The sequence below is a fragment of the Vicugna pacos genome, unplaced genomic scaffold, assembly GCF_048564905.1.
Source record: "Vicugna pacos unplaced genomic scaffold, VicPac4 scaffold_20, whole genome shotgun sequence".
Classification (NCBI taxonomy): domain Eukaryota; kingdom Metazoa; phylum Chordata; class Mammalia; order Artiodactyla; family Camelidae; genus Vicugna; species Vicugna pacos.
In genome coordinates this window covers 96,108,394-96,123,907 of record NW_027328741.1, presented here as the reverse complement: position 1 = coordinate 96,123,907, position 15,514 = coordinate 96,108,394, and the positions used below count along the sequence as shown (strand labels likewise).

Sequence of the window (15,514 nt, the reverse complement as noted above, 5' to 3'; positions counted from 1 at the left end):
AGGGTTTTCTTCTTTCCATTTCATCTTGCTGCTTATCCCTTCAGGGGAGAATTCTCAACCTTTCTTTTAGGATAAGTTTCAAACTGCTGAATTCTTTTAAGATTTGCAGGTCTGTGGCATTCTCTAGCTCTGCTGTTATTAGAAATGGTGGTCATGTGGCATAGGCTACCCTAGATGGCAGCATTTTGCCATTCAAGCTATGGTCTATGTCCTGGCACTCCTCCCTGTCCTGCAATATTGCTGCTGAGATAGCAGCTGAAACCCCTCTGGAGGTTCTCTTGTGACTATGTTGCTTTCCTCCAGGCGCATTTTAAATCACTGGGATGCTCATGAACTTTGTTGATTTGGATCATACAGCTGCTGCTAAGTCTATTGGGATTCCACCTCTTTTGGACGCTGTGTACTTCCTGAATTCGCCTAGATGATTCTATCTTGGCTTTCAGCAAGTTTCAGTCTGATTTTTCTACACATAACTTTTCAAACATTGTTTGTTTCTTTATCTCTTGCTTTTCCATCTGGGACTCTTTCGAATTTTAGTCTTTCATGCCTTGTCTTCAACCAGGATTCAACAGCAATGTTTTCATTGGTTTGCACTTGCTTTCCTATGTGTGCTTCTGACCGAGGGATTTCTGTTCCCCTGTCTTCAAAGTCATTCACGCGTCCCTCTGCAATATCTCGTCTGCTTAGGACGGAATGTTAGCCCTGATATTTTCTCATCCACTGAGTTTTCTGATATTATTTGGCTCGTCTTTAGGCTTTCTCTTCCCCTTTTCTGGTATTCTGCCTTTTGTGATTCTGAGACACTGTTGTTCTTCAGTGTTTCCCTCACCTCCATTTTCAATACTTGCTCTGGAGAGCGTTTTGCAGTCTAGTTGTCTGAAAGCTTATCTTTAGGGCCTTCAATCTCTTTGGAACTGAAAATGGTACTTCCTTTTCCTTTTACTGTATTTCTTCATCTCTCCTGGTCAGGTAATTTCAGGTATCTAATGTAGACTTCTAGGGCTTTGTTAAGTGAAAACTTTAGACACTTGGCTCTACACAATTGCATGGGATTTCTGTGAGGACAAATTTTCCTAGACATTGATGCCATGTCCTGTTCCTGTGTGTGTTGTCTGGTCTATCTCCAATTGCTGGTGTTGCCTTTGTTGTGATGAACCCCCCATACTATTTCGATTAGGATAACCTCATTTTGATTACGCTTATCTCACAAATCTGAAAGAGCACAGGACACTTCCTCTGGTGGAAATGGAGCTTCTAAAGGTTCTCAGCTCTGCATTCTACTCTCTGTTATTTTGGAGTGTTTCCAGAAGAGCAGAGTGTGAGTGCGCTTGTGCTTTGTAGTGCCACGGGAATGTCCCACTGAAACCAGTTCTTCCAAGAGCTTCTCTGTCTACAGAAACACCAGTGGAAGCATATCTATGGATGTCACACATCAGGGCCTGCTGGAATGATCCCGCAGCCCGAACTTGGTGTCCTCGCTGCCGAACCGTGCCGGTGCCATCCAAAATGTAGCATCCGCTTTTGAGAGATAAACTGAAGGAAATCCTTCCTCTTCTCACGCTGTGGTCTTGGACCACACTTCCTTGTCCTCTCATCCTTGTGGCACGGGTGCACGAAGCCAACCACAGAGCTGTTGCACATCCTGTGCCTCAAACCAAACCATAATCACAGCCCAGGTTATGAATGTAGCAGATCCTAAGGCTTTTCATTCTGAATTCAAACCCAAGGCCCCCTGGATCCCTCAGACCCGATGCACAATATCTGATTCAGCCCCACACATGCTCTATTGGCAAAATGCCAAATTGGTCTCTGGTCCTGCAGATGCACTGGGTGTGGCCATGGGACATATCGATAATTTCAACTGCGCGCGCCAGGGTGGTTGCTTGCTCATTGGGGCCACAGGTCGGTTTGCTCTCTCGATAGGACCCACCACATCCCACAACGCACTCCAGATCCCTGAGACTCAGCGTGTGCCACCATCCGTAGCCCTATCCCTCCCTGAACGCTGCCTCTGCTACCTCAAATTTTGCAGCTCAGAGCTTGGTCTCAGAATCAACTGTGGGGATATTTTGCACTGGATTCTTTGAGATCTGTCAGCCAAGCATCTGCTGTGCACTCTTCTAACACTCAGCGCATCACCTTCAATCCCATGTCTCCTGTCCGCTTGAGAGTGTGCGTCCAAGTTAAAGAGAGTTTCATCTTTACTGCTCCATCAACAGGGCTCAGACCATGCACTGGTATCCATTCCCTGCTTTTCCTTCTCCTGCTTCCAGGTGTTCTGAGGCCTCATCCTGTCTTTGGAAGTAACAGACCTCTATTCGGCAAGTGTCCTGTGCCAAGGGCTGGGTGAGTGGATGTTTCCATTGCTGTGTTCATGGGAGCGAGTGAGCGCAGGTTGCACTGCTTCTCTGTCAACTGGGCATCGATGAATCAACACTTTCCAGATACATTTCACAGAAATGTGATTTCTTTTTATCTCTTTGTTTCTATACAGCCGTGGTGGGAGGGATTGTCCGAAGACTCCAGTTTTGACATTGTGTTGATATCTCATTTGCAGTCTTTAAAAATTTAATAGAATTGATATAAATGTTTTGGGAGTTATACGAAAGTGAAGTTAGTTTCTGAAACATACTAAATCGACCTAGAAGCCAGACTTGTCAATTTCGGTAACATTTTGTCAGCTCTAAGGAAAACATAGACAGATAGAATGCAAACTAGCAGTCCGAACTGTTAAAGGGGTCATGTCAGCTCTTTACTGTTGAAGCCTCCGAAACCAACAGGAACCATGAAATAACTAATGGAAACATGAAATAACCCCCAAGCTTGGATTCCCTTGTGCATGTTATGCCCTTTAGTCCCGATGACATCTACTGGCCAATGTTGGCATTTCAAGGGGTAACATCCCTCTCTAGGAAAATACAAGAGGATACAAACCAAATATATACATTTAGGTTTGAATCCAAAAGGACCTAGAGGTATTATAGCTAGGAGAACCCTGCTGCAGTTATGCTAGTCTATTGAGAACCAGGTGTTCTTCTATCAGTGATGAGAACGCTTAATCATCCGATCATGTTGGGTAAAGCCATTTAACGCAACCAAGTCTGCACCGCATGATATAGTGCCCCCGGGGGCTTGACTCAAGTGAAAGACGATCCACATAAGCTGTGTCTTTAATATAATTGGCGAGTTTTACAGTACAGTTCACTTTCTGACTTGTACTATTTACCTATACTGTCTGGAAAAACTGAGGCCTAATACAGATTCAAGTTCAGTCAAAGATTCCCCTCACTTACCACACTCCCTTCACCCCAGGGAAGACATAAACACAATATTTGCTGAATCTAGCGGAAGGACATCGTTTCTAGGTGTGAGCTAAGTATTCAATTCCTATCTAGTTCAGCCGAGACTATTTGACTTTAAGGAGTTCAGTGTTTTTCACAGAGTGTGAAGCGGGAGGAAATCTGAATCTTGGAGGGGCGTGCTCCTCTCATAACGGCTTCATTGCAGCTCAGGTACTGATCCTTCAAAATGGATGCCTGAGGGGGGGGAGGGAAGGGCAAGTGCTTGCTAGCTAGGCCCAAACCTGGGAAAAGGCTTACCTGGTCTTGGTGAATTCTGGTCTGAGTCGCTTGGGAAGGCCCATTTTGACGTGTGGAATCTCACGACCAAGAACAGGAGCGTTTTGATCATCTCTGCCATTTCTTCTCCTTCAGACGTCAGGGACCTTGGACCAGTTATTGGAGAAGAGAATTGAGGAACTTCCTCAAGTCCACGTTGGCACTCCGTATGTTTCTGCCTGTATCAGTGAGTTTCAATATGTCTCATGAATGTCTTTTGAGCCTGGTATCCTCTACAGCTGTCTCCACGCCAGTATTCTCCATTGTAGCAGAACATCTCTCATCCATGTGTTCGCATCTCTCCTCAATCCGTGCAGCCAGCTTATCGGCCAGCTTCTCTTCGTGTCTCCCCTAAAGTCGACTTCACCAGGACTGGGCAAGTCTGAAAGTACCTCGGAGCCTGACCAGTAAGCTGATGACAGGCAGATCTTCCACTGTCTGCCCTTTCAGGTTCTGGAAACTGACCTGTGACCTCAGGTCTTTGGGCAGCAGCAGTATCTCGAACTTACACAGCTTCCCGGACCAAACACCTAAGCCAAGCTCCACAGAGGGCGGCAGCCCCTCCATCACACTGATCCACCCACAGAACTCTGCCCGGTTACCTAGGATCCAACAGCCACAACAAGCCTCGCGGTACACACCAACATTCCACCTGGAATCCAACCGCTAACTGCCATCCCCAATGGCTGCTGCATCTTGTCAGTGTTGGGGGAGGGGCTGCATCCGACAAGAGGTTCCTAAGGTAAATGTGATTCTACCCACTAGCGTCCCATGGGCCTTTCTTCTTCCCTCTTTCCTTTTGTTCAGAGCTCTATGCACCGTACCAATGGAGGGAAGTGTGTCCCTTTTCAGTTGATGGTTTCACACGTCTTTAAACTTTCTAACAGTTCACAGTACACAGGGACCCACTAAAGGAGACTTATGTTCCTATAATATCCGTACACCCGGAATACATATGCGTCGCCTGATTTCTGCTGAAACACCCACACTCTCAGGACATGGATCCATTGGATTCATGGGGGCTGAAATTCCAAGAAATGAAACCAACCCCAATGTGCACTTTGCTGTCGGTCTCTTTTGCACTTAGTACACTTTGGCAGAGCTACTTGCCTTTGTTATAGGCTTCTTTCATTTCTTCTCTACGTAGCCTAGAATATGGCATTCCTTCATCCTGTTGGAAGACATAGAAGTCTACATCACGGACTAGGAAACCATTTGATTCCAAATCGGCATTAGTGTTAGGTCACGATATGCTCTTATGAATCAAAATTTACGAATATGAATGCACGCTTCTGATTTCCGAATACAAGTGTGCTGAGTACATGCAAGCCATGATACTGGGTCGATGCGTTCTGAATGACCCTTGACCTCACCTTGAGTATTTTCTTTTGAATAATCATGGTTCTCTTTGTATATGTCAGCCAACCATACCATTTTGGTGCTTGTTTGTTGGTTTGATTCTTTGTTGGTCTTCTTCTCGCTTGTTTTGCAAACACGTCAGGCCATGCATCTCTCCTTTCGCTTCAAACAGAGTCAAATAAGCTGATTCACTTAAGAGAGTGCTTCCAATCACCTATGGTTTCCTGCTCCCCTCTCCCATCTTTAGGGTTTTGATGTCCTCCTTAAGTTCTTCTTCTTTCTTCTCTGCCACACATGCTCTTCTTGCATTTCCAATAATGGTTTCTTCTTTCCATTCCATCTTGCTGCTTTTCTATTCAGGGGAGTTTTCTCAACCTTTCTTTTAGAAAAACTTTTGAACTGCTGAATTCTTTTAAGATTTGCCGGTCTGTAGAATTCTCTAGCTCTGCCGTTATTTGAAATGGTGTTCATGTGGCATAGGCTACCCTAGGTGGCAGCATTTGGCCATTCAGGATATGGTCTGTGTCCTGGCACTCCTCCCTGTCCTGCAATATTGCTGCCGAGATATCAGCTGAAACCCCTCTGGAGGTTTCCTTGTGACTATGTTGTTTCCTCCAGGTGCATTTTAAATCACTCGGATATTCGTGAACTTTGTTGATTTGAATCATACAGCTGCTGGTAGGTCTATTGGGATTCCACCTCCTTCGGATGCTGTGTAATTCCTGAATTCGCATAGATGATTCTTTCTTGGCTTTCAGCAAGTTTCAGTCTGATTTTTCTACAGATAAATTTTCAGACATTTTTTGTTTCTTTATCTCTTGCTTTTCCATCTGGGACTCATGATTTCTATTCTTTCATGCCCTGTCTTAACCCAGGGTTCAACTGCAATGTTTTCATTTGTTTGCACTTGCTTTCCTATGTCTGCTTCTGACCGAGGTTTTTCTCTTCCCCTGTCTTCACAGTCATTCACGCGTCCCTCTGCATTATCTAGTCTGCTAAGGACTGAATTTTAGCCCTGATATTATCACAACCATTGAGTTTCCTGATATTTTTGGCTCGTGTTGAGACTTTCTCTTCCCCTTTTCTGGTATTCTGCCTTTTGTGATTCTGAGACACTGGTGTTCTTCAGTGTTTTCCTGACCTTCATTTTCAACACTTGTTCTGGATAGCGTTTTGCAGACTAGTTGTTTGAAAGCTTATCTTTTGCGCCTTCAATATCTTTGGAACTGAAAATGGTACTTCCTGTTTCTTTTACTGTTCTTCTTCATCTCTACTGGTCAGGTAATATCAGGTATCTAATGTAGACTTCTAGGGCTTTGTTAATTGAAAAATTTAGACTCTTGTCTCTATGCAATTCCATGGGATTTCTGTGAGGACAATTTCTCCTAGGCATTGATGCCATAACCTGTACCTGCGTGTGTTGTTTGGTATATCTCCTATTGCTGGTGTTGCATTAGTTGTGATGGACAACCCATTCTACTTCGATTAGCATAACTTCATTTTGATTATACTTATCTCACACTTCTGAAAGTGCACAGGACACTTCCTCTTGTGGAAATGAAGCTTCTAAAAGTTCTCAGCTCTGCATTCTTCTCTATGTCATTTTGGAGTGTTTCCAAAACAGCAAACTGAGAGTGCTCTTCTGCTTTTTATTGCCACGGGAATGTCCCAATGAAATCAGTTCTTTCCAGAGCTTCTCTGTCTACAGAAACACCAGTGGAAGCATATCTATGGATGTCACATATCAGGGCCTGCTGGAATGATCCCGCAGACCTTCCTTGTTGGCCTAGGTGCCGTACCGTGCCGGTGCCATCCAAAATGTAGCATCGCTTTTGGGAGATAGTGCTGAAGGGAATGCTTCCTCTTCTCGCGCTGTGGACTTGGACCACTCTTCCTTGTCCTCTCATCCTTGTGGCACGGGTGCACGAAGGCAACCACAGAGTTGTTGCGCATCCTGTGACTCAAACCAAACCATAATCCCAGCCCAGGTTATGAATGTAGCAGATCCTAAGGCTTTTCATTCTGATTTCAAATTCAAGGCCCCCTGGATCCCTCAGACCAGATGCACGATATCTCTGATTCAGCCCCACACGTGCTCTATTGGCAAAATTCCCAATTGGTCCCTGGTCCTGCAGATGTACTGGGTGTGGCCATGGGACATATCGGTAATCGCAACCGCGCGACCAGTGTGGTTGATTTATTATTGGTACACAGTTCGGTTTGCTCTCTTGATTCGACCCACCACATCCCACAACGCACTCCAGATCCCTGAGACTCACCGTGTGCCATCATCCCTAGCTCTATGCCTCACTGACCATTGCCTCTGCTACCTCAAATTTGGCAGCTGGGATCTTGGTCTCAGAATTAACTGTGGGGATATTTTGCGCTGGTTTCTTTGAGTTCTCTCAGCCAAGCATCTGCTGTGCACTCTTGTAAATCTCAGCACATCACCTTCAAACCCATGTCTCCTGTCCGCTTGAGAGTGTGCGTCCAAGTTAAACAGAGTTTCACCCTTGTTGCTCCATCACCAGGGGTCCGAACCTGCACTGGTTTCCATTCCCTGCTTTGCATTCTCCTGCTTCCAGGTGTCCTGAGGCCTCATCCTGTCTTTGGGAGTAACAGACCTCTCTTCGGCCAGTGTCCTATGCTAAGGGCTGGGTGAGTGGATGTTTCCATTGCTCTGTACATGGGAGCGAGTGAGTGCAGGTTGCACTTCTTCTCTGCCAACTGGGCATCGATGAATCAACACTATCCAGATACATTTCACAGAAATGTGATATTTGCTTAGCTCTTGGTTTCTATACAGCCGTGGTGGGAGGGATTGTCCGAAGACAACTATTTTGACATTGTGTTGATATCCCATTTGCAGTCTTTAAGAAGTTTAACAGAACTCATTTACATGTTTTGGGAGTTATACGAAAATGGAGTTATTTTTTGAAACACACTCAATCGACCTAGAAGCCAGACTTGTCAATTTTGGTAACATTGTGTCAGCTCGACGGAAAAGCTAGACAGATAGAATGCAAACTAGCAGTCCAAACTGTTCAAGGGGTCATGTCAGCTCTTTAAGGTTGAAGCCTCCGAAACCAACAGGAACCATGAAATAACTTTTGGAAACATGGAATAACCCCCAACCTTGGATACACTTGTGCATGTGGTGCCCTGTATCCCAATGACACCTACTGGCCAATGTTGGCATTTCAAGGGGTAACATCCCTCTCTAGGAAAATACAAGAGGAAACAAACCAAATATATACATTTAGGTTTGAATCCAAAAGCACCTAGAGGCATTCTAGCTAGGAGAATCCTGCTGCAGTTATGCTAGTCTATTGAGAACCAGGTGTTTTTCTATCAGTGTTGAGAACGCTTAATCATCCGATCCTGTAGTTTAAAGCCATTTAACGCAACCAAGTCTGCACCCCCATGATATAGTGCCCCCGGGGGCTTGACTCAAGTGAAAGACGATCCACATAAGCTGTGTCTTTAATGTCATTGGCGACTTTTACAGTTCAGTTCACTTTCTGACTTGTACTATTTACCTTCACTGTCTTGAAAAACTGAAGCCTAATACAGGTTCATGTTCAGTCAAAGATTCCCCTCACTTACCACACTCCCTTCACCCCAGGGAAGACATAAACACAACATTTGCTGAATCTAGCGGAAGGACATCGTTTCTAGGTGTGAGCTAAGTATTCAATTTTATCTATTTCAGCCGAGACTATTTGACCTTTAAGGTGTTCACTGTTGTTCACAGAGAGTGAAGCTGGAGGAACTCTGATTCTAGGAGGGGCTTGCTCTTCTCGTAATGGCTTCATTGCAGCTCAGGTACTGATCCTTCAAAATGGATGCCTGAGTGGAGGGGAGGCAAGGGCAAGTGCTCACTAGCTAGGCCCAAACCTGGGAAAAGGCTTACCTGGGCTTGTTGAATTTTGGTCTGAATGGCTTGGGAATGCCCCTTGGGACGTGTGGATTCTCACGACCTCTTCCAAGAACAGGAGCGTTTTGATCATCTCTGCCATTTCTTCTCCTTCAGACGTCAGGGACCTTGGACCCGTTATTGGAGAAGAGAATTGAGGAACTTCCTCAAGTCCACGTTGGCACTCCGTATGTTTCTGCCTGTATCAGTGAGTTTCAATATGTCTCATGAATGTCTTTTGAGCCTGGTATCCTCTACAGCTGTCTCCACGCCAGTATTCTCCATTGTAGCAGAACATCTCTCATCCATGTGTTCGCATCTCTCCTCAATCCGTGCAGCCAGCTTATCGGCCAGCTTCTCTTCGTGTCTCCCCTAAAGTCGACTTCACCAGGACTGGGCAAGTCTGAAAGTACCTCGGAGCCTGACCAGTAAGCTGATGACAGGCAGATCTTCCACTGTCTGCCCTTTCAGGTTCTGGAAACTGACCTGTGACCTCAGGTCTTTGGGCAGCAGCAGTATCTCGAACTTACACAGCTTCCCGGACCAAACACCTAAGCCAAGCTCCACAGAGGGCGGCAGCCCCTCCATCACACTGATCCACCCACAGAACTCTGCCCGGTTACCTAGGATCCAACAGCCACAACAAGCCTCGCGGTAAACACCAACATTCCACCTGGAATCCAACCGCTAACTGCCATCCCCAATGGCTGCTGCATCTTGTCAGTGTTGGGGGAGGGGCTGCATCCGACGAGAGGTTCCTAAGGTAAATGTGATTCTACCCACTAGCGTCCCATGGGCCTTTCTTCTTCCCTCTTTCCTTTTGTTCAGAGCTCTATGCACCGTACCAATGGAGGGAAGTGTGTCCCTTTTCAGTTGATGGTTTCACACGTCATTAAACTTTCTAACAGTTCACAGTACACAGGGACCCACTAAAGGAGACTTATGTTCCTATAATATCCGTACACCCGGAATACATATGCGTCGCCTGATTTCTGCTGAAACACCCACACTCTCAGGACATGGATCCATTGGATTCATGGGGGCTGAAATTCCAAGAAATGAAACCAACCCCAATGTGCACTTTGCTGTCGGTCTCTTTTGCACTTAGTACACTTTGGCAGAGCTACTTGCCTTTGTTATAGGCTTCTTACATTTCTTCTCTACATAGCCTAGAATATGGCATTCCTTCATCCTGTTGGAAGACATACAAGTCTACATCACGGACTAGGAAACCATTTGATTCCAAATCGGCATTAGTGTTAGGTCACGATATGCTCTTATGAATCAAAATTTACGAATATGAATGCACGCTTCTGATTTCCGAATACAAGTGTGCTGAGTACATGCAAGCCACGATACTGGGTCGATGCGTTCTGAATGACCCTTGACCTCACCTTGAGTATTTTCTTTTGAATAATCATGGTTCCCTTTGTATATGTCAGCCAACCATACCATTTTGGTGCTTGTTTGTTGGTTTGATTCTTTGTTGGTCTTCTTCTCGCTTGTTTTGCAAACACGTCAGGCCATGCATCTCTCCTTTCGCTTCAAACAGAGTCAAATAAGCTGATTCACTTAAGAGAGTGCTTCCAATCACCTATGGTTTCCTGCTTCCCTCTCCCATCTTTAGGGTTTTGATGTCCTCCTTAAGTTCTTCTTCTTTCTTCTCTGCCACACATGCTCTTCTTGCATTTCCAATAATGGTTTCTTCTTTCCATTCCATCTTGCTGCTTTTCTATTCAGGGGAGTTTTCTCAACCTTTCTTTTAGAAAAACTTTTGAACTGCTGAATTCTTTTAAGATTTGCCGGTCTGTAGAATTCTCTAGCTCTGCCGTTATTTGAAATGGTGTTCATGTGGCATAGGCTACCCTAGGTGGCAGCATTTGGCCATTCAGGATATGGTCTGTGTCCTGGCACTCCTCCCTGTCCTGCAATATTGCTGCCGAGATATCAGCTGAAACCCCTCTGGAGGTTTCCTTGTGACTATGTTGTTTCCTCCAGGTGCATTTTAAATCACTCGGATATTCGTGAACTTTGTTGATTTGAATCATACAGCTGCTGGTAGGTCTATTGGGATTCCACCTCCTTCGGATGCTGTGTAATTCCTGAATTCGCATAGATGATTCTTTCTTGGCTTTCAGCAAGTTTCAGTCTGATTTTTCTACAGATAAATTTTCAGACACTTTTTGTTTCTTTATCTCTTGCTTTTCCATCTGGGACTCATGATTTCTATTCTTTCATGCCCTGTCTTAACCCAGGGTTCAACTGCAATGTTTTCATTTGTTTGCACTTGCTTTCCTATGTCTGCTTCTGACCGAGGTTTTTCTCTTCCCCTGTCTTCACAGTCATTCACGCGTCCCTCTGCATTATCTAGTCTGCTAAGGACTGAATTTTAGCCCTGATATTATCACAACCATTGAGTTTCCTGATATTTTTGGCTCGTGTTGAGACTTTCTCTTCCCCTTTTCTGGTATTCTGCCTTTTGTGATTCTGAGACACTGGTGTTCTTCAGTGTTTTCCTGACCTTCATTTTCAACACTTGTTCTGGATAGCGTTTTGCAGACTAGTTGTTTGAAAGCTTATCTTTTGCGCCTTCAATATCTTTGGAACTGAAAATGGTACTTCCTGTTTCTTTTACTGTTCTTCTTCATCTCTACTGGTCAGGTAATATCAGGTATCTAATGTAGACTTCTAGGGCTTTGTTAATTGAAAAATTTAGACTCTTGTCTCTACGCAATTCCATGGGATTTCTGTGAGGACAATTTCTCCTAGGCATTGATGCCATAACCTGTACCTGTGTGTGTTGTTTGGTATATCTCCAATTGCTGGTGTTGCATTAGTTGTGATGAACAACCCATTCTACTTCGATTAGCATAACTTCATTTTGATTATACTTATCTCACACTTCTGAAAGTGCACAGGACACTTCCTCTTGTGGAAATGAAGCTTCTAAAAGTTCTCAGCTCTGCATTCTTCTCTATGTCATTTTGGAGTGTTTCCAAAACAGCAAACTGAGAGTGCTCTTCTGCTTTTTATTGCCACGGGAATGTCCCAATGAAATCAGTTCTTTCCAGAGCTTCTCTGTCTACAGAAACACCAGTGGAAGCATATCTATGGATGTCACATATCAGGGCCTGCTGGAATGATCCCGCAGACCTTCCTTGTTGGCCTAGGTGCCGTACCGTGCCGGTGCCATCCAAAATGTAGCATCGCTTTTGGGAGATAGTGCTGAAGGGAATGCTTCCTCTTCTCGCGCTGTGGACTTGGACCACTCTTCCTTGTCCTCTCATCCTTGTGGCACGGGTGCACGAAGGCAACCACAGAGTTGTTGCGCATCCTGTGACTCAAACCAAACCATAATCCCAGCCCAGGTTATGAATGTAGCAGATCCTAAGGCTTTTCATTCTGATTTCAAATTCAAGGCCCCCTGGATCCCTCAGACCAGATGCACGATATCTCTGATTCAGCCCCACACGTGCTCTATTGGCAAAATTCCCAATTGGTCCCTGGTCCTGCAGATGTACTGGGTGTGGCCATGGGACATATCGGTAATCGCAACCGCGCGACCAGTGTGGTTGATTTATTATTGGTACACAGTTCGGTTTGCTCTCTTGATTCGACCCACCACATCCCACAACGCACTCCAGATCCCTGAGACTCAGCGTGTGCCATCATCCCTAGCTCTATGCCTCACTGACCATTGCCTCTGCTACCTCAAATTTGGCAGCTGGGATCTTGGTCTCAGAATTAACTGTGGGGATATTTTGCGCTGGTTTCTTTGAGTTCTCTCAGCCAAGCATCTGCTGTGCACTCTTGTAAATCTCAGCACATCACCTTCAAACCCATGTCTCCTGTCCGCTTGAGAGTGTGCGTCCAAGTTAAACAGAGTTTCACCCTTGTTGCTCCATCACCAGGGGTCCGAACCTGCACTGGTTTCCATTCCCTGCTTTGCATTCTCCTGCTTCCAGGTGTCCTGAGGCCTCATCCTGTCTTTGGGAGTAACAGACCTCTCTTCGGCCAGTGTCCTATGCTAAGGGCTGGGTGAGTGGATGTTTCCATTGCTCTGTACATGGGAGCGAGTGAGTGCAGGTTGCACTTCTTCTCTGCCAACTGGGCATCGATGAATCAACACTATCCAGATACATTTCACAGAAATGTGATATTTGCTTAGCTCTTGGTTTCTATACAGCCGTGGTGGGAGGGATTGTCCGAAGACAACTATTTTGACATTGTGTTGATATCCCATTTGCAGTCTTTAAGAAGTTTAACAGAACTCATTTACATGTTTTGGGAGTTATACGAAAATGGAGTTATTTTTTGAAACACACTCAATCGACCTAGAAGCCAGACTTGTCAATTTTGGTAACATTGTGTCAGCTCGACGGAAAAGCTAGACAGATAGAATGCAAACTAGCAGTCCAAACTGTTCAAGGGGTCATGTCAGCTCTTTAAGGTTGAAGCCTCCGAAACCAACAGGAACCATGAAATAACTTTTGGAAACATGGAATAACCCCCAACCTTGGATACACTTGTGCATGTGGTGCCCTGTATCCCAATGACACCTACTGGCCAATGTTGGCATTTCAAGGGGTAACATCCCTCTCTAGGAAAATACAAGAGGAAACAAACCAAATATATACATTTAGGTTTGAATCCAAAAGCACCTAGAGGCATTCTAGCTAGGAGAATCCTGCTGCAGTTATGCTAGTCTATTGAGAACCAGGTGTTTTTCTATCAGTGTTGAGAACGCTTAATCATCCGATCCTGTAGTTTAAAGCCATTTAACGCAACCAAGTCTGCACCCCCATGATATAGTGCCCCCGGGGGCTTGACTCAAGTGAAAGACGATCCACATAAGCTGTGTCTTTAATGTCATTGGCGACTTTTACAGTTCAGTTCACTTTCTGACTTGTACTATTTACCTTCACTGTCTTGAAAAACTGAAGCCTAATACAGGTTCATGTTCAGTCAAAGATTCCCCTCACTTACCACACTCCCTTCACCCCAGGGAAGACATAAACACAACATTTGCTGAATCTAGCGGAAGGACATCGTTTCTAGGTGTGAGCTAAGTATTCAATTTTATCTATTTCAGCCGAGACTATTTGACCTTTAAGGTGTTCACTGTTGTTCACAGAGAGTGAAGCTGGAGGAACTCTGATTCTAGGAGGGGCTTGCTCTTCTCGTAATGGCTTCATTGCAGCTCAGGTACTGATCCTTCAAAATGGATGCCTGAGTGGAGGGGAGGCAAGGGCAAGTGCTCACTAGCTAGGCCCAAACCTGGGAAAAGGCTTACCTGGGCTTGTTGAATTTTGGTCTGAATGGCTTGGGAATGCCCCTTGGGACGTGTGGATTCTCACGACCTCTTCCAAGAACAGGAGCGTTTTGATCATCTCTGCCATTTCTTCTCCTTCAGACGTCAGGGACCTTGGACCCGTTATTGGAGAAGAGAATTGAGGAACTTCCTCAAGTCCACGTTGGCACTCCGTATGTTTCTGCCTGTATCAGTGAGTTTCAATATGTCTCATGAATGTCTTTTGAGCCTGGTATCCTCTACAGCTGTCTCCACGCCAGTATTCTCCATTGTAGCAGAACATCTCTCATCCATGTGTTCGCATCTCTCCTCAATCCGTGCAGCCAGCTTATCGGCCAGCTTCTCTTCGTGTCTCCCCTAAAGTCGACTTCACCAGGACTGGGCAAGTCTGAAAGTACCTCGGAGCCTGACCAGAAAGCTGATGACAGGCAGATCTTCCACTGTCTGCCCTTTCAGGTTCTGGAAACTGACCTGTGACCTCAGGTCTTTGGGCAGCAGCAGTATCTCGAACTTACACAGCTTCCCAGACCAAACACCTAAGCCAAGCTCCACAGAGGGCGGCAGCCCCTCCATCACACTGATCCACCCACAGAACTCTGCCCGGTTACCTAGGATCCAATAGCCACAACAAGCCTCGCGGTAAACACCAACATTCCACCTGGAATCCAACCGCTAACTGCCATCCCCAATGGCTGCTGCATCTTGTCAGTGTTGGGGGAGGGGCTGCATCCGACGAGAGGTTCCTAAGGTAAATGTGATTCTACCCACTAGCGTCCCATGGGCCTTTGTTCTTCCCTCTTTCCTTTTGTTCAGAGCTCTATGCACCGTACCAATGGAGGGAAGTGTGTCCCTTTTCAGTTGATGGTTTCACACGTCTTTAAACTTTCTAACAGTTCACAGTACACAGAGCCCCACTAAGGGAAACTATTGTTCCTGTAATATGGGCACACCCGCAATACATAGCCGTCGGTTGATTTCTGCTGAAACACCCGCATTCACGGGACATCTATCCATTTGTTTCAAGGGGGCTGAAATTCCTAGGAATGATACAATCCCCAATGTGCACTTTACTGCCTGTCTCTTTTGATCTTAGTACACTTTTGCGGAGCTACTTTTCCTTGTTATAGGCTTGTGCCATTTCTTCTCGACGTAGTGTAGAATATGGCATTCATTCATCCTGTTGGAAGACTTGCAAGTCTATATCACGGACTAGGAATCCATTGGATTCCAAATCGGCATTTGGTTTAGGTCACGATATGCTCATATGAATCAATATTTACGAATATAAATGCACGCCTCTGATTTCCGAAT

General features: G+C 45.4%; 1 long non-coding RNA gene across 1 annotated transcript; it reads left to right on the top strand.

Moving 5' to 3' along the window:
• Positions 1-4,207: 4,207 nt before the first annotated feature.
• LOC140693870 (uncharacterized) lies at positions 4,208-9,361 on the top strand. Its single transcript, XR_012069576.1, has 5 exons — positions 4,208-4,359; positions 7,562-7,634; positions 8,731-8,801; positions 9,010-9,100; positions 9,183-9,361. It is a non-coding gene; the product is annotated as an uncharacterized lncRNA (long non-coding RNA).
• The last annotated feature ends 6,153 nt before the right edge of the window (positions 9,362-15,514 follow it).